General features: G+C 47.9%; 1 long non-coding RNA gene across 2 annotated transcripts in view; it reads right to left on the bottom strand.

Moving 5' to 3' along the window:
- LOC118676105 overlaps positions 1-22,047 on the bottom strand; it is a 34,172-nt gene extending 12,125 nt beyond the window's left edge. For both annotated transcript variants that reach the window (XR_004974037.1, XR_004974036.1), the window contains exons 1-3: positions 21,691-22,047; positions 8,475-8,626; positions 7,917-8,004 (exon numbers count right to left, since the gene is read on the bottom strand). This is a non-coding gene — a long non-coding RNA (uncharacterized LOC118676105). The remainder of the gene's footprint in view (positions 1-7,916; positions 8,005-8,474; positions 8,627-21,690) is intronic.
- Positions 22,048-23,233: the final 1,186 nt, after the last annotated feature.

The raw sequence follows: 23,233 nt of genomic DNA, 5'->3' as shown, positions 1-23,233 counted from the left end.
CAGTGCCCAGCACAGCAACAGGCTGTCAGGAAATTGCCCTACACTAAGCGAAATTGCCCCAAAGATCATCCAAGGATAAATTATATCAAAGAAGAGTTTCTACATTGTTTTTGTAAAAGGGTCTCAGGACTAAATACATCAAGAGAAAAGAGACGCATGCTTTGAAAAACACATCCACATAAACACACATGTATGCAAACAAACACAGGCCAAAAACAACCCTGGGAGGATTCTGCAGACGTGTCTCCCATGTAAGGCCTGTAATTTCCCTCTTGGCCGACGCTGGCTTTGGCCTGGACCACGTTTCTCAGACTCCTGGCAGGCAGCCGGCTGGGTCTGGGTTCAGCTTTTTTTTTTCTTTTCTTTTTCCATCAGACCTGAAACTGAAGGCGCAGACCTTTCTCGAACCTTCTCTCAGCTGTAGCTGTCATGATCCATCACCGCTTCCCTCCCCAGGCCTTGTGGACCCATAACGCGTCCAGGTCCCTTACAAGCTGGCAAATAGCGATTCCTTCTATAAGGAAGCAAGGACTCTCCGACCCACCGGCCCGGGGACTGCCTGTGACCCAGACCAGGCCTCCACGCCCCCAGAGCTGACTTGGTCTGAGGGCCTGGACTGCTGGCCCACTTTCAGCATCACAGATGTAGGACAATGGGGGAAACTGAGGCACATGAAAACAAAACAGAATGAACGGAGTTGTGCTGGTGACATGGGTGAAGCTTGTATAAACCTAAATCCTGGGGCCAGACAGTGGCAGCTGGCTTCTTAGGTCAGACACAGCTTATGTTCAAATCCTGGCACTGACAGTTTCTTCTGGGCAAGTTACCTAAATTCTCTGAACCCCATTTCCCCGTCGATGGGCTGCAGCACACCTGCCTTGCAAGGCTAATGTCAAGATTAAGTGAGTTCGTGAATGCCATGGGCCTACGATCTCAGAAAGAGCCTGTCAGGCTGCACCAGTCCCACCCCTCCCCCTCCCTCTAAAGTGCAGCCCCCTCCTGAGTCAGCCCATGCATGCTTTGAGGTTCTCAGGGCGGCCTGCTGCAGCCTGGAGAAATCTCATGACTAGAAAGTTCTTTCTTAGGCCTCACTCAAAAGGGGTCTCTCTAGAGCTCTCGCCCACTGGCCCTTCCTACTCGAGACCATACAAACAAGCCCGTCCTCTCATGTCAACTGCAGCCTTTTCCACAGCAGAGACAGCACCAAGGCTCTCCTGGCGGTGCCTCCAACATGCTCCAGGCTTTATATACATACATGTGCATGTGTGTATGTTTGTGTGAGTGGGGAAGCAATTACAAGGGACTATGTAGGCACATACGAGAGGCGCCTACCCAAGACCTGGGAGGTCCAGGAGGGCTTCTTGGAGGAAGGGTCTTGGAACTGAGCAGGATCTCCGAAGTGGTTGTGTGAAACCCTGCAGCTAACAGTGAGGGACCTGAAGACCAAGAGCACGCCTTCTCGGTGGGGCAGCAGGCAGTAGTTGATGTCCACAGAGTGTAAAGCTAAATGTCATTATTGCTGAAGTTTTACTGCTTTGTTACTATTAAAATGCACTTTCTAGGCCCAGATTCCTCAGCAAGTGGGGCCCGGCTCCGCCGACAGCAAGCTCCTCCGTTCGCCTTTTCAGTGGACAGAGACCTGGGTTGGCGTCCAGGCTCTGTCACTCGTAGCTGGGTGACCTGATCTAAGTGAGGCCACTTTTCTGTGCTGCAGTTTCCACTTATAAAATGGGACAGCGCTGCCTACTCCCTGGCTGCTGTGTGGGCGGAACGAGGCGTGGTGTGGACAGTCGCCCAGCCCAGAGCCGATGTTTGACGAATGTTTACTTTCTTTTCTTGCTGGACAAGATGGTGCAGGCTGGTCCGATATTAGACCTCCACTAATGTTATTAGGCTCTACCTAAAGTTGATAATGTTCCTAGACCTTCAAGGGCACTTGCATTTGAACCAGAGGGTACCAACCAGCTCAGGAATGTTCCAGGACCTGTGCCAGGCTCAGGACCTCAGGAATGAGTGGGCACTGAGGCCAAGGAACCACTGGAGAGGAGAGCGTCACAGAGGCCCACCGGGGTAGCTGCTGCAACAGAGCTGTGTGCACGCAACAGAAAGAAGGCTTTCACTCATCGTTGGGTGATCAGCTGTCTTCATGGTGGAGGGGGCAGAGGACTCTAATGGTGGCCATGCCATAATGTCACATGGGAACTACTGCACCAGCCCAAACATCTTCCCTGGGTCTGTACTCGATCCCCTAGAACAGTGGTTCTCAACCTTGGCTGCACATTAGAATCACCTAGGAATCTTTATAAAATCCTGATTTCTGGGCCTCATCCTCCTGAAATTTCTGGGCCTAGAAATCAGGATTTTAAAAAGATTCCCAGGTGATTCTAATGTGTAGCCAAGGTTGAGAACCACTGAACTAGAACCTCTCAGGAGCTTAAAGGAGCTTTCTGCAATCATAAGTCAGATTGTGGCATGCCCCCGCCCCCAAATCCACCATGGCTTCTCATTGTGCAATACCCCCAGTCCTTCCTCTGCAGCCCCACAGGCAGCCAGGCTGGGCTTCTGGAAGCCAGCAGCTCCGATCCCTCCAGGACAGGTGCCCATGTGGAAGATCCCAAGGGCATGAGAGGGCAAGGAGAGGTGTGAGCGGGATTATGCCTGCTCCTGGCCAGGACAGGGTCTGTTTGGGGGACTCTGCAGAGCCTCCGTGGGAGTGTCGATCCAAATCATGGCAGGAAAGAAAACAGCAAGCACAGGGCAAAGCTGCAAATAACTGAATGGCAGGGTTCTGCTTAGAGGTGAGAGCAGGGTTAAGGAAACCAGTGAGAGGTCGAGGCAGCCCTGGGCCAGGACAGCCGGGAGTGCATCCCCCTCTGGAGGCCTGAGAGCTGCAGCCAAGGAGCAGCAGCCACCTCGGGGAGGGATAGCCCTGTGGCCGTCCTGGGAAAGCCAATGCCAGAAGTGGAAGGAAGGAAGGAGCAGAGAGAAAGATGGATGCCTGACTTCTCTCTCCTCCACCCTCCTCTCTCCTGCCACAGCTTCCCTCTGGCCCATCCAGCCTAGTTTAAAGCTAGGGGACTGTGCATGGCGTAGTTCTCAGGGGTAGTCCTCTGGGGCTCTGAGCAGGTGGGAGGGCAGAAAACTGATTGAACGGGAAGGACCACAAAACAGGATTACCAACACATTGGACATCCTGGCACCCCATAGGGAGAAGTGACAAGCAGCCCTGAGTGGGCCAACTCTTCCCCAAGAAAGGGAATACCACTGAGGAAGGGGGCCTGGCTGGCAGGCAGTTTGCCCAACCAGGCTGCAGTGTTCACATGGCATCCAGGTCTGCGTCCGCGCATCTGCTAGAATAGACCACACGGCCACAGGTGTCTCATAACGTGGCCCATGCCCAGCTGGAGGGCAGAGGGGTTGTTCTATGATCCTGGCCCATCTCCCTGCTCCTTCCCCAAGTCCAAGACCTGGGCAGGCAACAGGAGCCTCCATGCCACCCAGGAGACAGACAGAGATGACTCAGTTCCAATGGCAGCGAGAATGATAAGAATACTAGTTTGACAACAATGTGTTATATAATATGTCATAACATGCTACTGTTTCCACTATCATATCTGTGCAGTGGAGTTCTTCCTATGTGCTAGAGACTGTGCTCGTTTTTTTACATCCTCTCCCCACCCCAAGGAGGTGGCAGATAGTATTATTCCCATTTCAAAGATGAGGGTAAGGTCCAGATCAGGTAAGCAGCTTGCAGAGATCACTCAAGTCAAGCCCTGACTATTCCCAAAGCCACCTGGGGCCCACAGACGAATGGGAGAGAGAGGCAGGATTCATTCAGCCCTTCAGGTTACAGGGTCAAAGTCTGCTTTTCCAGAGTGGTCTTGCGACACTGCCCTGCACACTATTCTCCAGCCATGCCAATCTCCGCGGCAGCCTGGTCACAGCCAGCTCTCACCCCTTTGCTCAGGCTGTTCCCTTTCCTGGGACATTGCCTTCCCTCTTAATCCCCTCGTGATTTAACTAAATCCACTTTGGTTTACTATTTCTTGCTTCACAAGGCCCTGCTGCATGTCCCAAGTCCTGGGTAGGTGCGCTCACAGATCCTCACCATGCCCACCACAGGCCTCAGCCCTCCACGTGGTCCTGTCTCCCCCACCTGGCTGCAAACCCTGCAAAGGCTGAAGCACACCTGTCTGGCCTACCCCCGTGTCCCTAGAGCCCAGCCCAGGGCCTGGCAAGTAACGAGTGCCCGGTAAATGTGTGGCAAAGGCAGCTGGGTGCTGGCACAGGCTCGGCCACCCAGAACCTGGAGCACGCTGCAGCCCACACAAGGAGAACCACACCCAGTGCTGCAGGAGCAAGGCAGTGTTGTGAGGGGGTGTTTCTCCAATCATCCGAGGCTAGAGCAGCCAGAGCCTTAGGAGGGGCTCTCAGAGCAAGGGCAGCGGAGCTGAGGTCCATGCAGGGGCAGGCTTTTGATGGCACAGAAGGAAGGGAGTGTGTTCCAAGCTGAAGAAATAGCATGTGCAAAGGCTCAGAGAAATAAAGTGCATGGTGAATCCCTTGGCATGAATGATAGGAGACTCGAAGGGAGACAGAGCCATCCTGAGGAAGGCCACCTGGGCTGAGAGCAGGAGGCTCACTTCAGGCTCAGAAAGACGTGAGTTTGGGTCCATATTTGGCCATTTTCTAGCTCTATGACTTTGGGTGATTACCTAACCTTTCTAAGCCTCAGTTTCCTCATTGTGCAATGGGACAATAACAGTAGCTGCCCCCTGAGAGGATCAAATGAAGTAATACACACAAAATGCTTTGCACAGTAAACAGCATGTGGCAAACGCCAGCCTAATGGCTGTGCAGTCCTTTCTGGCAATAGGGGCTGGGATGCTGTTAAAGGTTTTGGCAAGGAGGGAGGCAGCAGTTGCTCAGCGGGTGTTTGTGGAAGAGAGGAAAGGGAGGGGGTGGTTTTGAACAGGACCTTACAGAAAGGGCATGGAGAGGTGAGGCAGGAGAGACAGACCATTCTGCCACATGGGTTCAAAGTTCCTGTTGCGCCTGTGCTGAGCTTTATGGGAATAAAGGAGAGCCCTGTATGCTGTGATGCTAGCAGCGCTTTTCCTTTCTGAGCTCCACTTCCCGCCAGCTGCGTGGAGAGAGACAGGAACCAATGAAGCAATGCATGCACAGTGCTTACCACATATATAATGATGCTCGGAAATGTTCGTACATTTACATACAGATGAGAGCACTGAGGCTACAGAATGTTCTGAATTTCCCCTTAGGTCTCACACTCTTGGGTGGTAAAGATCAAATCCAAACCCAGGGTCTCACTCCAGTCCACTTTGCTCCCCACCCCGCTGCCCGATACTTAGACCCATGAGACCCCAGATAATTCACTGAGGCCAGAGACCACCCCTTTTTTGCTCTTTCAACACTAGTTTCCCCAATACCTGGCACACAGTAGCACAGGTCCAATATCTCTTGAGTTTGGTTGAAACAAACTGGTTCCCAGTCCCATTTCATGCTACAGCTTTCCATCAGCCTTAATTTATACTTTCCTTGGGGAATGCAAAGTGCAAGCTACTGCTCCAAAAGACAGGTGTTCATTCACAGGTGTTGAAGGATGAATAAATGAATGAATGAATGAACAAAGACAGTTTCTGTTTTGGGGTCAAGTGCTCAGGAAAGGTGCTCTCATAGCGCCCTAGACTGTTCCTCCAAAGCCCAGTCAGGATTTACAGCTGTATGACCGTCAGCTTCTCCCTCTGCTCCCACCATTCACTGTGATCTCCAAAAGTCAGGATGTGTCCCTGTGCCTGCTGTCACGTCCCTAGTGCCCTATGCTTTCCTGGCATGCAGCTGCATTCAGCACATGTGCTGATGGAACAAGCCCACAAAGTAAGATCTCATCCTGGCCTCTCCTCCCTTTGACAACTGAGGCCCAGAGCATGTAGGTGACTTGGCCACAGTCTCTCAGCCAGCCAGCAACAGAGCCAGGTCTACTGGCCCCTTGATTTCTTTCTTTTTTCCTGGAGCATTGGAATACTGAGGACTGGGGCACTTCAGGTGCTCAGAACCTCGTGGGTGTCTGTAGAGAAAGGAGAGGGAACGTCCTGATAATTTCCTGGAGGAGTTACATGGGAGGAATCTATCCTTCAGGGCCATGCTGGGAACTGAAACCAGCCCCACCCTCTGCCCCCCTTGGCTCCTGACTCAGGAGGTAATGACTGAAAAGTGCTTTGCAAATGGACAGGTGTCTCGGAAGGAGAAACCAATTAGGACACACCAGCTCTGGGCTCATCAAAACGCTGCAGCCTCTCTTCCACCCACCCACGCAGCTGCCATCCCTCCATTCATACTGAGAAGCAAAGGGCCGTCATTGCCAGGCTCTGCTCCTTGCTCCTTGTGTGACATTAGGCAAAATGCTTAATGTCGCTCTGCCTCAGTCCTCTTTATGTAAAATGGGCACCATGACAGTATTTCTCTCATAGGCTGTTCTGAGAATTGAAGTGAATATATGTAAATGGCTCAGGCAGTGCCCGGCACCAGTACACGCTATGAGAGTGGGGGTTTCTATTTCTCTATTGACACAAAACTGCACCCCCCTGCTCTTTGTCCCTCTACCGTGACCTCTCTTTTGTTTTTGTGGGTGCACGTCTGTGTTCCCAGCAAACATCCATTCCTCCACTGGTCACCAGAGCCCACCCCACACATCTACTCAACGCCTGTCTCCAGCAGTTCTCTCCTTTGGGCCTCCTTCATCCATTTTTGCCTCCAGACTTGATAATTCCCATCAGCATACAAACGTTATTATGCCTCAAACACACACATGGACACACACAGACACACACGCTCACACACCCTTCTCTTGAGTCCACATCCTCATCCAGCTACCATTCTGCTTCTTTGCAACCCTTGACAGCAAAACTCCTCAAAAGAGTTGAATGCACACCCCACCTCAAACTCTTCTCCTCTCTCTTGCCTCCGAGTCACTCTGGTCAGGCTCATGCCCCCCTCCCCCATCAGTGTTCTTAAAGTCAACAGTGACCCCTCACCATCTACATCCTCCTTCGCCAGGCAGTGGCATTTGACATGACCCTTCACTCTTCCCCCACAAAGGTCTTTCTGTACCTGGCTTTTAGGACAACAGCCTTTGCTACCCCTCCTATCTCAGGGGTTTCTCCCCAGTCTCCTTTGCTGGTTCTTCCCCACCTTCCAAAACACTTAATTATTTTGAATATATTTTTATTGATTTCAGGGAGGAAGGGAGAAGGAGAGAGAGAGAGATAGAAACAAATCATTGGTCAGCTGCCTAGTGCATGCCCCACACTGGGGATCAAGTCTGCAACCCAGGCATATGCCCTAACCGGGAATTGAACCGTGACCTTCTGGGTCTTAGGTCAACGCTCAACACTGAGCCACACCAGCCGGGGCCAAACACTTTATACTGGGGCCCTGAGCCCAGTCTTTGGACCTCCTCTCCTCAGTGACTGCCCTCTCTCCTAGGTGAGCCCCTGTGGCCTCCTGGCTGCAAGTATCACCTGCACTCCATTGGCTCCCAAATGCCTCTCCAGCCCTGCCTTCCCCCCTCCCCCCGACGGCTCAGCACCTCCACATGGTAACTTTAGGTGTCTCACATTGAACATGTTTACAAAGACCGATTTCCTGACTCCTTACCTCACCCAACACCGCAAACTGCTTCTCCTACTGACTTTCCCATCTCAGTGAACAACAGCTCAACCCTTCCATCTGCCCAGGTCCCTAACCCTTGGAGTCATTCTTGACTCCTCTCTCTTTATCGCACTGCCTTTCCAATCTGTCAGCAAATATGGTTGGTTCTTCTCAAAAAAGACGTTTTGAGTCTAACCATATCTCACCACCCGCAGCTCCCAAGTCTGAGCACCACGGCCTCTCACCTGGATTGACACCTAGTCTTCATCAGAGGGCTCCCTGCTTCCTTCCTCGTCCCCATTTTCGGTTTTCACCACAGTCCCCAGAAGCATCCTGTTAAAACATGAAGCAGATCCTGTCTTTTCTCTGCTCAAAACCCTCCTAAGGCTCCCATCACAATCAGAATAAAGCCGCCATCACCTGCAGGTCCTCTCCCCTTCCCGGCACCCTGCAGACTTCTGTGTTCCTACTGCCCCTGCCCCCTTTGGCGCCCCCACACTGCTCCTTGAAGCTTGAGACTCCCATGGGCCTGGCGAGCACCCCCAGTGGAAACTGCAAAGGGGCTCACAGTCTCCTCCTTCACATCTTGCTCCAGGCCACCTTCCTCACCACCTGAGGCCTGACCTGCCCACCCACTTCATTTATATACCTCCACCCACAGCCCCCTCTCCCCTCCTCTGTTCTGGGTTTCTCCCTAGCTTGACCCCCATCCTGACACCCCTGGAGTGTGTTCCTCATTTGCCACCCTCAGCCCTCCCTGGATTGTGACCTCCAGCTAGCAGGGCTCAGACACTTCTGCTTACTGTCAGCCATGGTCAGGTGCAGTCAGCACTGAATCAGTGACTGGGCCTCCCATTGGCTCCGCCCCTCCGTGCCTTGTGGGAAGGAGCCGTCTCCTCTCCACCTGGGCATCCCCCATGCACAGCGAGAGCCTTGCTGCCCGCTCTCTGAGGACCTGTGGGAGGAACAAGGGAAAATGGAGCAAGTGGAGGCGTGAAGAGCTCGGTCCTAAGCGGGGGCTGGCTGGGCTGCATCGACCTTGTCCTTCCAGGAACCATTCACCCAAACAGCTGCCCAGTCTCTGGCTGCGGGCCTGGGAACATCTCCCAGAGTCTCCCCTCAGCTCCTTCCTGGGGCAGAGCAGGGTCCACCCTCCCCAGGGCCCAGCAGGGTGGGCAGCAGTGAAAGCGCAGAACTTTCCGGATGGCTTCCCCTTCCTCAGTGAGGTCGTCAGCTGAATTCCATCGTGGGGAAGGAGGTGCTGGTAGGGAAAGTCCAATAAGAGATTTGGAATTGGGGCTATCCCAGGACACCTTTTCTAGAAAGTTCTCTGACCCTCCCTTTTCCAGGGTGGGTCATCCTCCGGCTGCCTGCTCCCCCCGCACCCTCTGCTCACCTGCCTGTACAGGGTGGGCAAAAGTAGGTTTACAGTTGCCAGTATACGAAACAGTTTATTCTTGTACTATTGCTTATTAATGGTTGTGTTATTTTTCATACAGATGACTGTGAGCACTTGGAGGCAGGAATCAGATGTCATATGTCTTGGTATCCCAATGCCAGACCCAAGAGAAAGCTCACTAAGCAATTTCTGTAAACCTCATAGATGTCAAATAGAACCCAGACCATGTTCTGTACAATAATAAATCCTCATGTTTTTCTAACAATTTCCAGTTTGTAAAGCAATTTCCCCCTCTACCCCTCCTCACCCTTCTCTCTCTCTCTCTCTCTCTCTCTCTCTCTCTCTCTCTCTCTCTCTCTCTCTCTCTCTCTCTCTCTCCTGGAACCAAACCTGGGACCGAACCGAACCTGGGACCTTTCAGTCCACAGGCCAATGCTCTATCCACTGAGCCAAACCAACCTACACTCTTCTCCTCTCTTTTATTTTAGAGGATAAGGCAGATGGTTTTCAGGGCATACCAAAAGGAGGGATAAAGAACTCTACTTCTCTACGTGGACATAGAGCAGTCCAAGGAAGAACCCAGAGGCTTGAAATAGTGTACAAGTTGGGGAATTATGATGTGTTCCAAACATAAAGTGAAAGAAAGGATGGAAGGAGATGAGGTTGGAGAAAGGGGTCCCAGGCAGTCCTCATATGGAAGTCATTACAAAGCCTCTCTTTTCCACACTCCCTCCTCACTCTCTTTCTCCCTTTCACCAGGTTCATCTATTTGCTTTAAAATAACCCCTCAATTGAAAATTAAAAACAATTCAGGAAGGAAGATTTGCAACATAAATGGCATCTGTGAGTGCTCTGGAAATTAATCCGTTATATACATCATTCTTTTTGAGGTTGTTTTATCTTCCTTCTATAGAACTCAGAAACTCAATGGCAACTTGAAACTGAACCCAACTTAGTCCTGTCATTAAACCAAGAGGGTTTTATTCTCCCTGATCCTCTGTCAGATTTTAAATGGATGTGCTTTTATTCCCCTTCTCATCTAATACTGGAACATATCCATCAACAGCAAGATCTCACTTTTAAATGATGTTGTATTTCAAGAGACCTTTTAAAGGGGACAAATTATAGCTCCACTCTAGACAAAGCTCATGGCTGGAAAGTGAGTCTATTTATCTCCAAGATTCAACAAATTCTTACAAAGTATTGGGCCCAAATTCTCCGTGGCTAGAGGAGGAGGTGGGGTTCAGAAGGGGGACATGACTTGCTCAGAGTCACATAGCTGTTACTGTGTCACCTGTGTACTTTCTTCTCATAGCTATTGGGTACTTTCCCTCAAAGTGAGACCCAGACTCTGGTTGGAACAAGAATTCCTGTCCTATGCTCTTCTGAGATATAGCACCCTAGAGAATTAAAATGTTCAGCTGTTGCCATTGTCTGGTGTAAATCTCTCTATATTCACCTGTTTCCCTTGGGAAAGAGTGACTCACTGGACCATGGCTGAAAACCTCACATAGTCCAAACCTTGGTGATCTGTTTGGTTTATTAAATAAAAAGAAAAAAGAAATGAGAGAAAATTGTTCTTTAGACTTAAAATATATAACAAATATATTTATGTATTTTAATTAGGGGACTACTTAGATAGGTCAATGGTACAGTGTAAAGTCCAGGAATAATCTCAAATACATTTGAAATTTTACTTTATATTTAAAAAGTCATCTCAGATCAGTGCAATAAAGCTGGATTGTTCAATAAATGTTGCAGGGATCATTAATAGCTGTCTTGCAGTAATAGAATTTATTGATAATTCAAGATAAATTCTAAATGAATCAAAGACAACATTTTAAAAAATAAGTGCCTATGGAATCCAGGGGGAAATTGTTTATATCCACAAATGAGAAGGTCTTTTAAAGTATGATACAAAATCCAGAAGTTATAAGAGGAAAACTATAAAATGAATTCAATTATATAAAAAACATAAATAAAGGCAAAGACAAGTGGCAAACTAAGAAAAATACTTTGCAACTCATATAAGAGGAGAGGCTGATTTCCCTAATATGTAAAGAACTTCTACAAGACCCTAAGAAAAAAGACCAACAGTGCAATAACAAAAAAATAGGTTATTAACAGAATTTACAGAAAAAGGAAATATCAGTAGCTGCTAAAAAACATGAACTATATCTAGCTTTATTTATTAAAAATGTAATGCAAATTAAAACTATAATGAGATGCTATTTTTACCTACCAAGCAGGCAGAGTTTTTTAAAAAAAAATTTTTTTATTGATTTCAGAGAGAAAGGGAGAGGGAATGAGAGCTCTGGGGATCGAATCCACAACCCCAGCAAGTGCCCTACCCGGGAATCGAACCATGACCTACTGGTTCATAGGTCGACATTCAACCACTAAGCCATGCTGGCAAGGCCAGGCAGATTCTTTTTTTTTTTTTTTAAATCTTTATTGTTCAGATTATTACAGTTGTTCCTCTTCCCTGCCCCCCACCCCATAGCTCCCCTCCACCCAGTTCCCACCCCACTCTCTGCCCTTACCCACCCCCCAACTGTCCTCATCCATAGGTGTATGATTTTTTTCAAATCTCTTCCTGCACCCCCCACACCCCTTTCCCCCTGAGAATTGTCAGTCCACTCCCTTTCTATGCCCCTGATTCTATTATATTCACCAGTTTATTCTGTTCATCAGATTATTTATTCACTTGATTTTTAGGTTCACTTGTTGATAGATATGTATTTGTTGTTCATAATTTTTATCTTTACCTTTTTCTTCTTCTTCCTCTTCTTAAAGGATACCTTTCAGTATTTCATATAATACTGGTTTGGTGGTGATGAATGCCTTTAGTTTTTTCTTATCTGTGAAGCTCTTTATCTGACCTTCAATTCTGAATGATAGCTTTGCTGGGTAAAGTAATCTTGGTTGCAGGTTCTTGCTATTCAACACTTTGAATATTTCCTGCCACTCCCTTTTGGCCTGCATAGTTTCTGTTGAGAAATCAGCTGACAATATTACAGGTACTCCCTTGTAGGTAACTGTTTTTCTCTTGCTGCTTTTAAGATTCTCTCTTTGTCTTTTGCCCTTGGCATTTTAATTATGATGTGGCTTGGTGTGGTCCTCTTTGGATTCCTTTTGTTTGGGGTTCTCTGCACTTCCTGGACTTGTGAGTCTATTTCTTTCACCAGGTAGGGGAAGTTTTCTGTCATTATTTCTTCAAATAGGTTTTCAATACCTTGCTCTCTCTCTTCTTCTGGCACCCCCATAATTCAGATGTTAGTATGCTTGAAGTTGTCCCAGAGGCTCCTTACACTATCTTCATATTTTTGAATTCTTTTTTCTTTTTGCTTTTCTGGTTGGGTGTTTTTTGCTTCTTCATATTTCAAATCTTTGACTTGATTCTTGTGATCCTCTAGTCTGCTGTTGGATCTCTGTATAATATTCTTTATTTCAGTCAGTGTATGCTTAATTTCTAGTTGGTCCTTTTTCATATCCTCAAGGGTCTCACTAGATTTCTTGAGGGTCTCACTAAATTTTTTTCTAGAAAACTCTTGAAAAACCTTATAACCGTGGTTTTGAACTCTATATCCAGTAGTTTGCTTTCCTCCATTTCTGTCATTTGTGACCTGTTTCTTTGTCTCTGCATTTTGGCTGCTTCCATGTGTTCATAGAGTGGCTTTCTGTGCTAGGTGTCCTATAGGGCCCAGTGGCTCAGCCTCCCCAATTACCAGAGGTAGACACTTTTGGTGCATCCCTTTGTGTGCTTTGTGCACAGTCTTGTTGTAGTTAAGCCTTGATTATTGTAGGTATCACTGGGAGGAATTGACCTCCAGGCCAATTGGCTGTGAGAATCAGCTGTGTCTACGGTGGGAGAACTTCTGTGCTGGAGACACCCTTATGGGGCAAGACTTGCTTCAATGGGGCTTTGGTGCTCACTGAGTCTGCCCTCTGGGTGTGTCCCTTATGGATCCGAGGATCTGGAATCTGGATGGTCCCCCTCTGACCACTGGGTACACTGGCTCTTGGATCTCTAAGGAGGTGCTAATTTAGCCTCTGCCTGAGGCTACCCAGCAGGAGCTACGGAGAGATCTGCAGATTCCTCTTCTTTGTTTGGGTTTTGAAGGAGCCCAGATGAGGCCCAGCTGTGAAGCAATGCAAGCTGCTGGGCCTTCTTTTGGATGTTCTGGGTCTCTCTCCAGATTCTTTTTTTAAGTTTGATAACACAACCTACTAGAAAAACTACGGCTAAGGACATACTCTTGTACATTGCTGGTAGGAGTTAAATTGGTACAGTCTAAATGGAGAATAATTTGTCAATATCAAAATTACTAAAGCTTATATACTTTGATGCAGCATTTCTGTTTGGGGGACAATATATGGATGTACAAAATTACATGTGCAAAACTACAGGGTTCCACATTGCAACCTTGTTTATAATAACACAAGAATGATAGCAATCCAGATGGCTATCAATAAAGATGATCCTATGTTCTCATAGATTGAATACTATACAGCCATAAAATAAGGATGAGAAAGCTTTTATATGTTGTTATGGGATAATAACCAACATAGATTGTTAAGTGAAAAGCAAGGTGCATAATAATATAATATGTTAAGTTTTGTATTAAAAAAGGAGAAAGGTTTACATATAAATGTATATATCTTTGCATACACCGGCAAAAAATCCCTCTAGAACAGCAATCCCTTTTCCATCTCATGGCACACACAAACTAGTTAATAAAATTCATCAGCATACTGATATATTTTTTGGTGATCTGACAAAAAAATAGGTATAATTTTGATTCATTCACACTGGACGGCTACTGTTCTGTTGGCTGTTGTCATTTTTATATTTGACAATTTAAGGGAAAAGATGCCAGTACCCCTGACTAAATAGTCAGGTATTTATGATTTTTTTGTAAAAAATATATTTTATTGATTTTTTACAGAGAGGAAGGGAGAGGGATAGAGAGTTAGAAACATCAATGAGAGAGAAACATTGATCAGCTGCCTCCCTCACACTCCCTACTGGTTATATGCCCGCAACCAAGGTACATGCCCTTGACTGGAATCAAACCTGGGACCTTTGAGTCTGCAGGTCGACGCTCTATCCCCTGAGCCAAACCGGTTAGGGCTAAATAGTCAGGTATTTAAAAATTCTTGTGGCACCCGTCAAACTGCTGCTCTGGAGGGATACACAGGAAACATTAGTTGCCTCTAGAAAGTGGAACTATGGAACTGGAACACAGGGATGGGGAGATTTTGGAGACTTTCACAATATACCATTTGTACCTTTTGAAATTTGAACCAACTAAAACAAACAAAAATTTAATGCTATTTTTTTACATTGTCTTCAGAAGAAACCACTGTTACACACAGCAAGGATGAATCTCACAAACATAATATACAGAAGAAGCCAGACACGCTTAAAAAAAATAAGTAGTATATTTTCCTATACACTTAAAGTTAAAGAGAGACAAAACTAACCTTTGGTGAAGGAAGTTGGAATGGTGGTTACACTGGTGGGGATATGAAGGAAACTTAATGACTGGGATGGGGCATGAAGGAAACTCCTAGGTTGCTGGTGATATTCTTGATCTGGGTGGTTGGTGGTTACTTGGAAAAATCTATTGATCTGTACCTTTATGGTTGATACAGTTTTCTGCATGTAAATTATGTTTCAGGTGTTGTTTTTTTAATTATCAAAGGGGGAAAGAAATCTTTTTTAGAGCTGTTTTCCTCCCCTGGGGCTGCTGTAACAAAGTACCACAAACTGGGTGGTTTAAATCAGAAGACATTTATTGTCTCACAGTTCTGGTTGCTAGAAGTCCAAACTCAAGGTGTCTGCAGGGTCATGTTTCCTCTGAAACCTGCAGGACAGAGTCCTTCTTACTTCTCCCTAGCTTCTGGTGGTGTCATTAGTCCTTAGCTTCATTCCTTGGCTTGTAGATGCATCACTCTGATCTCTGTCTCCATCTTCACATGGTGTTCTCACTGTCTCTTCTGTCTTACACGGAGTTCCCTTTATAAAAACACCAGTATATTGGATTAGGGACCCACCCTACTCCAGTACCATCTTATCTTAACTAACACATCTGCAATGACCCTATTTCCAAATCAGGTCACATTCTGAGGTGCTGGAGGTGAGGGCTTCACCATATCTTGGTGGTGGAGGTGGAAGGGGGAATATAATCAATGCATAACAAGGGTTAAAGAAGAATTTTTAAAGAGGATTGGAATTGCTATAGAAGAGTGTTTTAATCCCATTTTCGTGAGTGATTTGTGGAGGCACTGTGCGAGGCACCAGACACAGGAACAAACAGGACAAAGGTCCCTGCCTCCTTGGAGCTTTTATTCCTGCAGAAGGAATCACCTGTCTTACAGGAGGGCCAACTGAGGTTAGCTCAGAGAGGCTAGGCAACCTGGCCACGGCCACAGGGCTTCAGGGGAAAGAACCCAGAAGAGAATGCAGGACTGTCTGACTCCAAGTACAGGGAATGTACTTTCCACCACACCCGCCACCTCAGGGGATCAGGGGCTCATCCATGAGGTGCCCTTTTTTTCTAAGTTAACAACAAATAAAAGAAAACTTGGCAGAAATGCACACCCCAGGAGTACCTTGGAACTCTTCTTGTCTGGTGTGTGTGTCTAGCAAAGATGTGAGAAATACCTGCCAGGTCTCCTCTTGCCAGAGCCAACGACAGAAGCCACCAGCACTGTGAGACGGCGTCTGCTTGTGTGCAAACCCGCAGGCATTTTTAGCAACTTTGGGGAACATAAAGAAAGCTGTTGGTTTTGTTTGCACATATTTTTCGCCTCTGCAGAAGGCGTCTCACCAAGCAGCAGCCTCCAAGTTGCCTTTTATTTGATCTTAAGACACTCAATGTCTTTACAACTCACTGAGCTTACATTCAATGTAAACATTTCGCAGATTACTTTCACCTGCTCTTGGTTCCCTCCCTTGGAAAATGGGTCTCATCAGAATGGTTCTACATCCTTGCTGGGGCTGGCTGTGCAGATTAAATGAGATCTATGGATGTGCCAGCCCTCCTGCAAAGCAGTGTGCCCTGGAAAGGGCCTGGGGAAGCACAGTGGAGGCAGCCAGGGAAGGAGGGGTTTCCATTAGAGTCTGGACCTGGACTGGGATCTCAGCTCCACTACCCAGGGCTGCACACCTACTGGCAGGTGATTTAGTCACCCTCCCTCCCCAGCCTCGGTCCCCCTCGTCAATGAGAACAGTGATGCCTATCCCAAAGGATTGCTTATGAACGTTAGAAATAATGTATATAGAGCATCAGCACTGGGCCTGCATGATAGTTGTTTGATAAGTGGCACACAGTGTTCATTGTTATCATTATTGTGATTAGTATATGAGTGTGAGGTCAATGAGGATTTTAGGAATTTCAGACTGAGTTCCTGGAGGCCAGCATCATGTCTCCTACATCTCCGTATACCTGGCAGCTAGCAGCTGCTGGGAGAGTTTGAGAACCGGATGAGATGAAGGAAGAAGAGACCAAACCCTCAGAGCGGTTGGCTCAGGCTTGAACGAGAGCATGTGCTCACTGCGCATTTACCTGGGGCAGAGCTTTGTCTTCACAGGTGTTTACGCCTCGTACAGACTTATGAGGCAGGTGGTATTATTACCCAGATTTTTAAAATCAGGAAACTGGCGCTCATTAGTCAAAGGACTTATCCAAGTTCACACAGCTAGTGGGCAACAGAGCAAGGACCAGAACCCGAGAGTATGTGACTCTGTGCTCCCCCTCTTAACCTCTACCTGCCCTGCCAGGAAGGGCTCTGGTTTGAGGTTTCCCCTTTTCTGACCTCGCTGCATTCCTGGTCCTCTGGTTGCTTCTGCTGTTCTAGGCAGGAAGAGCAGATCTCTCCACAGAGACCTGAGTAACAGATCTGCACGGCCAGCCTGTGTCATTGCTTTGCAGTGTTGGTTGAATTCTGCGGTTGCCGAATGGTAGCAGGCAGTGGGGGTGAAGAGGGAGGCTGACATCCCCCATCTGTGGTCATCCTGTCCCGCCCAGCATGTTGCCCAAGGGGCACTCATGCCCATCTGCAAGGAGTGTGTGCTGGCACCCAGAGCCGCAGGGGAGGACGTGGGGTGAACCTGCCCAGGAACCCCTGCCAGCGGGCCAGAGTCCAACAGCTGGGAATAGGGAAACACCACATTCCTCTCTGCCCCCAACTCATCCCTGCTTCTGCTGGGACATCACAGTGGGTGTCCCATCAGCCGCTGCACAGTCCTCACAGGACGTGGAGTCAGGGTGCCTAAGTCCAGAGCCAGAAGGCTTGCCCAGGTCACAGCCATTAGCAGCAGAGCCAGGGCGGCACATTCCTCATTCCCAGGCCCGTGGCTACAGTGTGATGTCAGGGGATAGGGATCGTATCCCAAAGGGTTTTTTTAAAGAACTGCAGCAGTTAGGTTTTCAAATGGCCCAATAACATAACAGGTAAGAGCTTTACTTCTAAAGCAGGAGCTAACGGAGTCTGGATTCTAGACCTGCCACGAGTTAGTGACCTTGGACAGGTCCTGTGACCTCTGTGAACCTCCAAGGGGAGGAACTGTGCCCTGCCTGGCAGGCTGCTGTGAGAGTTCAATGATCTACAGCACATAAGCCCCAGCCCCTCCGGGCAAGCAGTGAGAGCTCAGAGCTTACTAGCTGTACTTCTTCCTTCTTCTCCAGACATTGCTTGGACATGAAAATGCTACCTTATGTCCAGTATTTCACTCAATATTGACAACAGCACTCTCGGGAAGGAATTAAGATCCCCAGTACACAGATCAGTGAACAGTGTCAGAAAGGTTAGCTGATTTGTCCACAGCCCCTTTGCTGGTAAACAAGCCTGATTCTCTGACTCCCAGAGCCCTTGTTTTCTATACTAGTTCACAGATGCATTTTGCTTTATTTTGTTTCTGTTTTAACCCAAGGGTGGTAGAGCTGAACTAATATTACCCTGCAAACTGTGACATCAAATGTCCGTCTGTGAGATTCCGGTTACTGCCACAGTGCCTATCTCCCTCAGCTCTTACACCCACCTCCCAGGGCAGCTGTGAACATTTACTGTATCTGTGAACGAGCCCGGCCCCACCCGTCTCCTAAATCTATTATCTCGCTAGGTTCTACCTGGTCCTCACGTGCACATCTTCCCCCTAAGCCAGTGGTTCTCAACCTTGGCTGCACATTAGAATCACCTGGGAATCTTTTTAAAATCCTGACTTCTGGGCCTCATCCTCCGGAAATTCTGTTTCTTTGTTATGGGGTGGGGCCACAACATTAGTAACAAAGAAACAGAATTTCCGGAGGATGAGGCCCAGAAATCAGGATTTTAAAAAGATTCCCAGGTGATTCTAATGTGCAGCCAAGGTTGAGAACCACTTCCCTAAGCCCAGGCACAAACAGGGGACAGGTCCCCCGTGGATTCCAAGCCAGGGCTTCTCCCACTGACCAGGGTGACACACCTGGTCCTGCCACAGCATTTGAGCTGCCTGGGGGACAGCAGAGCTCTGCTGGGGGTGTGAGCACAGTCATCTTTTGTTAATGCAGCAACAATACAGACATAAAGGGAAAAGGGGGAACGAGACGGAGGAACCAAGCACATACCACCTGTTGGGGGTGTGCCCAAGTCTGTGTGGAAAATGGGAGAGTGGCACTCAAATGACAGACTTGAGGAGGTGGGTCATATGGGAGCACTTGGCTAATGTGGAAACTTGTGAAATTATGGGGGCAAACTGGTCTGCTCACTCAGAGAATGCAGTGAGGAAGAACCAGAGTAACGCTGCAAAACACCAGCGGGAGGAAGGGGCTGGATTTTGCCGATAGTAGCAGCATTGCCTGAAATCTTAGAAAGACTTTTAAGAGGATGGGAAGGGCCTCCTGAATACTCGGGGAGAGAAGGGGCCTTGGGATCCACATGGCTCTGCCAAGCATGAGCCGTGAGATCGAGGACAAAGTGGCCTCTCTGAGCTTCAGCTTCTCAGATGTAAATGTGGATATCACCTGAATGTATTAGAAAACTCAGAACAACTGTATCATAGCTCCTAGATCCTAGATCTTCGCATGTCTGAAAGTAGAGTATGTCTCAGAACCTGCCACATTTTAGAATCTATGAAATATAGCATGTCAAACTCATCACACAGTGTGAGTCCCCAGTAACAATGGGTAGTGTCCTCTAGTAAGAGCCAGAAGAGGCACCTGTAACACACCCTGAAATCCACTTAAGGCAGTTAACTCAAAACAACACCCGGATGGCCGGGCTGCTGGAGAAGGGGAACCATGGGGAACCTTTCACTCGTGGCTCACCGCTGACGATCTGCTGGGTGAATGGATAGACCCAAAAGGCCCTGATTCATTCCTAATCCGACATGATATCTGCTGCTGCAACACCACCAACTACCGAAGAGTTCCCTAGTCTCTGAATCAGGACACACGGTTGCACCTACAAAACGAAACCCAGTCAATAGCTGATGGAACTCAGGTCACCTGCTGCGGGTAGAACCATCCTGAACAACCCGAAGTCCTGAGAAGGTATTGCTTCCCACCTCTGGATTTTTGCATGTTCCCTTACTTCTGGTGGGACCCCCCTCCCTCCCCACCCTCCTCTCCCCCTGTGTTGGGGCACTGGATAGAGCAGGGCAGATGCTCCAGGTTCCTGCCCACAGAGAGTGAGAGCCTGGCAGTGATGATGGCTAAACAAGTAGCGACAGGGAAGGCAGGGAGTGCTGAGACCAGGGAGACAGAGAGCCTCGCCTCACACTGGCTGCCTGACAAACCCCACTCTTCCCTGGCATGCCCTCCTCCTGGAAGCTGCCCTGGACCCTCACATTGGGCTGCCTGCCCTATCACTCTGGGTCTACAAGCCTCCGACCCCACTTCTAGAAGGTGAGCTCCTTGGGAGCAGAAACGGGTCTTATTCATACTTAGTTCCTAGGATGACGGCACCAACATAGTCGAGTGTCAGGAAATGTTTGCTGAATGGAAATCCATTAAGAAAATATTTGTGTGATTGGAAATTTAATCATATGAAGTTCTACAAAAGATATAAATAGCCAATTGCATTTAGCTACCCTGCTCTCCTGGCCTCAGTATCTGTCTCTATAAAATGAAGGGGAATTAGAATGATCAGTGCTTTGCTTTGCTTTTAATTCTCCCCTTCTCCTCCCCCTCTTCCTCCTCCTCCTTCACCTTTTTCTCCTCCTCCTCCTCCTCCTCCTCCTCTTCCTCCTCCAGTGGGGGCTGCTCTGCAGTGAGAGGGGATTGCAGCTTCAGGTCTCCTCTCTGCTCCCCTTCCCCAGGAAGGTGTAGTGGGTGCCTCAGGAGGCCCTCACACCTCAAAGGTAGCCAGGCTCACCGGGACCAGATATATTACCACCAGAAAACATTGCGAAATATGTATCGAGTGCCCAACACACACCGGGGTAGTCAGGCTCTTTAAACAATTATCCCCTTTCCTCTTTCTTTCTCTCCTTGCCATCCCTTTCTCTTTGCTCCAAATTCTTCATTTTCAAGTTACACATAATCTTCCATTATTGTTAGTTGCCTTAAATACTTTTGGAGAATGAGTTAGAGTTATAAATAGATCTAAATATAAAACATGGCGTGTGTTTAATCCTTACAACAAACCTGTCAGGTTGGTTTTGAGTGTGTGTGCATTTTTTTTTTTAAGCCTCACTGGAGGACATGCTGAGAGACGAGAAAGAGAGAGAGAGAGAGAGAGAGAGAGAGAGAGAGAGAGAGAGAGAGAGAGAGAGAGAGATGGGGGGGCATCAATCTGTTGCCTTCTATATGTGCCCTGACTGGGGATGGAACCAGCAACCCAGGTATGTGCCCTGACCTTGAATCATACCGGAAACCTTTCCGTGCACAGGATGAAGTTCAATCAACAGAGCCACTCCAGCTGGGCAATTTCAGTAATTCTGTTTCATAACTAAGTTCAGCAAGGCTCAGAGAGGAAGCGAAATTGCCAAAGATCTTTCCAGGAAGTCAGTGAGCACAATCCCAACTCCCACCTCGAGGGTGCTGCCTAACCCTGGCACCATGCTCACTAAGAAGTGTAGGTTTACTAATTTATTTAATCCCCACAAACCCTGTGAGGTGGATACTGTTGCTATAACCACGTTACAGATGAGAAACCAGAGGATTAGAGAGGCTGAGTAGCTTGTCTGGGACCACACAATCAACAAATGCTGAGCCAGGCCTTGAACACAGACTGAGTGATGCCCGGGCCGGGGCTGGTGCCCAATGTGGATCCCCACTCCTGCCTCCAAAGCCCCACTCCTGACTCCCCTTGAAGGTACTCTCCATGCCCTCCTGGTCAGGGCTCAGGGACAACACAATGCAGGAGCACAAACCATTGAGCAAACCAGACTGCCCGAGGGAAAAATCTGAGTTTCCTAGAGATTTGGCTGTGTGACCTCTGGCAAGTTGTTTAATTTCTCTGTGTCTCAGTTTTCTCAACCAAAAAATGGGAATTACACTCCTAAGAATCTCAGAGGTATTTTTTTAAGGCATGAAAATTCTTAAAACGGTCCCTGGCATAGATCAAGCACTCTGATCGTTAGCTCTTATTATGTGTTTATAAAATGCCCAGCAATGAATCTCGGCTCCTACCTATGCTGTTGCAGTTTCTGTCCCTTGGGGGTTCCGCACACGGTGGAGCTTTTGTCCCGAGGGAAGCTGGAAGGAAGCTGGAACTGACTCCAGGCAGATTCTGATTCTGTGCATTCTCTCCCAGCTGAAGGCTTGTGGTCTCTTCCCACGGACGCTTATGCAAATCGACACACGCTCTTGAGCACCTAGTGTGTGCCAGGGCCTGCTTGAGACTCTGGGTCCAGAGAAATCAAAGAGGCCCCAGGGCTCCCTGCTTTCCTGTGTGTGGCAAAATATTCATAACATAAGGTTTATTATTTTAACCATTCATAAGTTTCCAATGCAGGGGCATTAAATATACTCTCAATGTTATATGACCATCACCACTATCTATTCCCAGAACTTTTTTATCAACTCCAAAAAAACTCTGCAGCCCTTAAAAAATAATTCCCCTTCTCCCCCTCCCCTCCCCCCAACCCCTAGAAACTTCTATTCTAATCTCTGCCTCTAACTACATTTTAAAAAATTGTTGTGGTAAAATATCCTATATAATAAAAGCCTAATGTGCAAATCAACCTAAAGACAGAACAACCGGTCACTATGACACACACTGACCACCAGGGGACAGACGCTCAACACAGAAGCTGCCCCCAGCCTGCAGGCCCCAGGCCAGCCAAGGTGGGTGCCAGCGAGGACCCCCCAATCACCCTGCTGGTCGACACACAGATCAGCCCTGATTGCCTGACCAGGCCTAGGGACCCTACCTGTGCATGAATTTTGTGTACCGGGTCTCTAGTATGACATAAAATTTAACATTTTAACCATTATTAAGTGTACAGTTTGGTGGCATTAGTACATTCACTTTGATGCGTTACCATCACCACAAGCCATCTCCAGAACCTCTTCATTTTTCTAAACTGAAACTTTGTACCTATTAAACTCCATTCCCGCCCCCCCACCCCCACCCCCGCCCAACCACTGGCTATTGGTGACCACCATAATACTTTGTCTCTATGAACTTGACTACTTGAAGTACCTTATATCAGTGCTGTCAGACAATATTTGTCCTTTTGTGATTGGCTTATGTCACTTAAGATAATGTCTTCAAGATCCATCTGTGTTGTGGCATAGCTCAGAATCTCTTGCTTTTAAGACTGGGTAATATTCCAGTGCCTGTGTACCACTTCATGTTTATCTATTTATTCATCTGCCGTTGCCCTCGCCGCCTGTCTATTGCAAATAATCCTTCTGTGAACACGAGTATAATTCTCCCTGCCTTTGAGCTGCTTCTGGTCTAAGGTGGGGGGTGACATGTGGATTCACCTGCAATTACCCTGGACAAGACACCCTGGATAAGTTAACCTGGAAAAGACACCCTGGATGAGCCTCTGTTTCCTCATCTGTGAAATGGGCATAATGTTCCCATGGTAGGTATTAAATGCGTTGCTGCACAACTTAGGGCAGCACCAGCACACTCTAAGCATTGATAATGCTGGCTCTGCCGCAGCTGCTGCCACGTTAGGCCAGACGTGCCTGGGGAAGAAGGGATTAGAAGTCAGAGGGC

Source organism: Myotis myotis, unplaced genomic scaffold, assembly GCF_014108235.1.
Source record: "Myotis myotis isolate mMyoMyo1 unplaced genomic scaffold, mMyoMyo1.p scaffold_m19_p_2, whole genome shotgun sequence".
Lineage (NCBI taxonomy): Eukaryota > Metazoa > Chordata > Mammalia > Chiroptera > Vespertilionidae > Myotis > Myotis myotis.
This window is presented reverse-complemented; position numbering and strand designations above follow the sequence as displayed.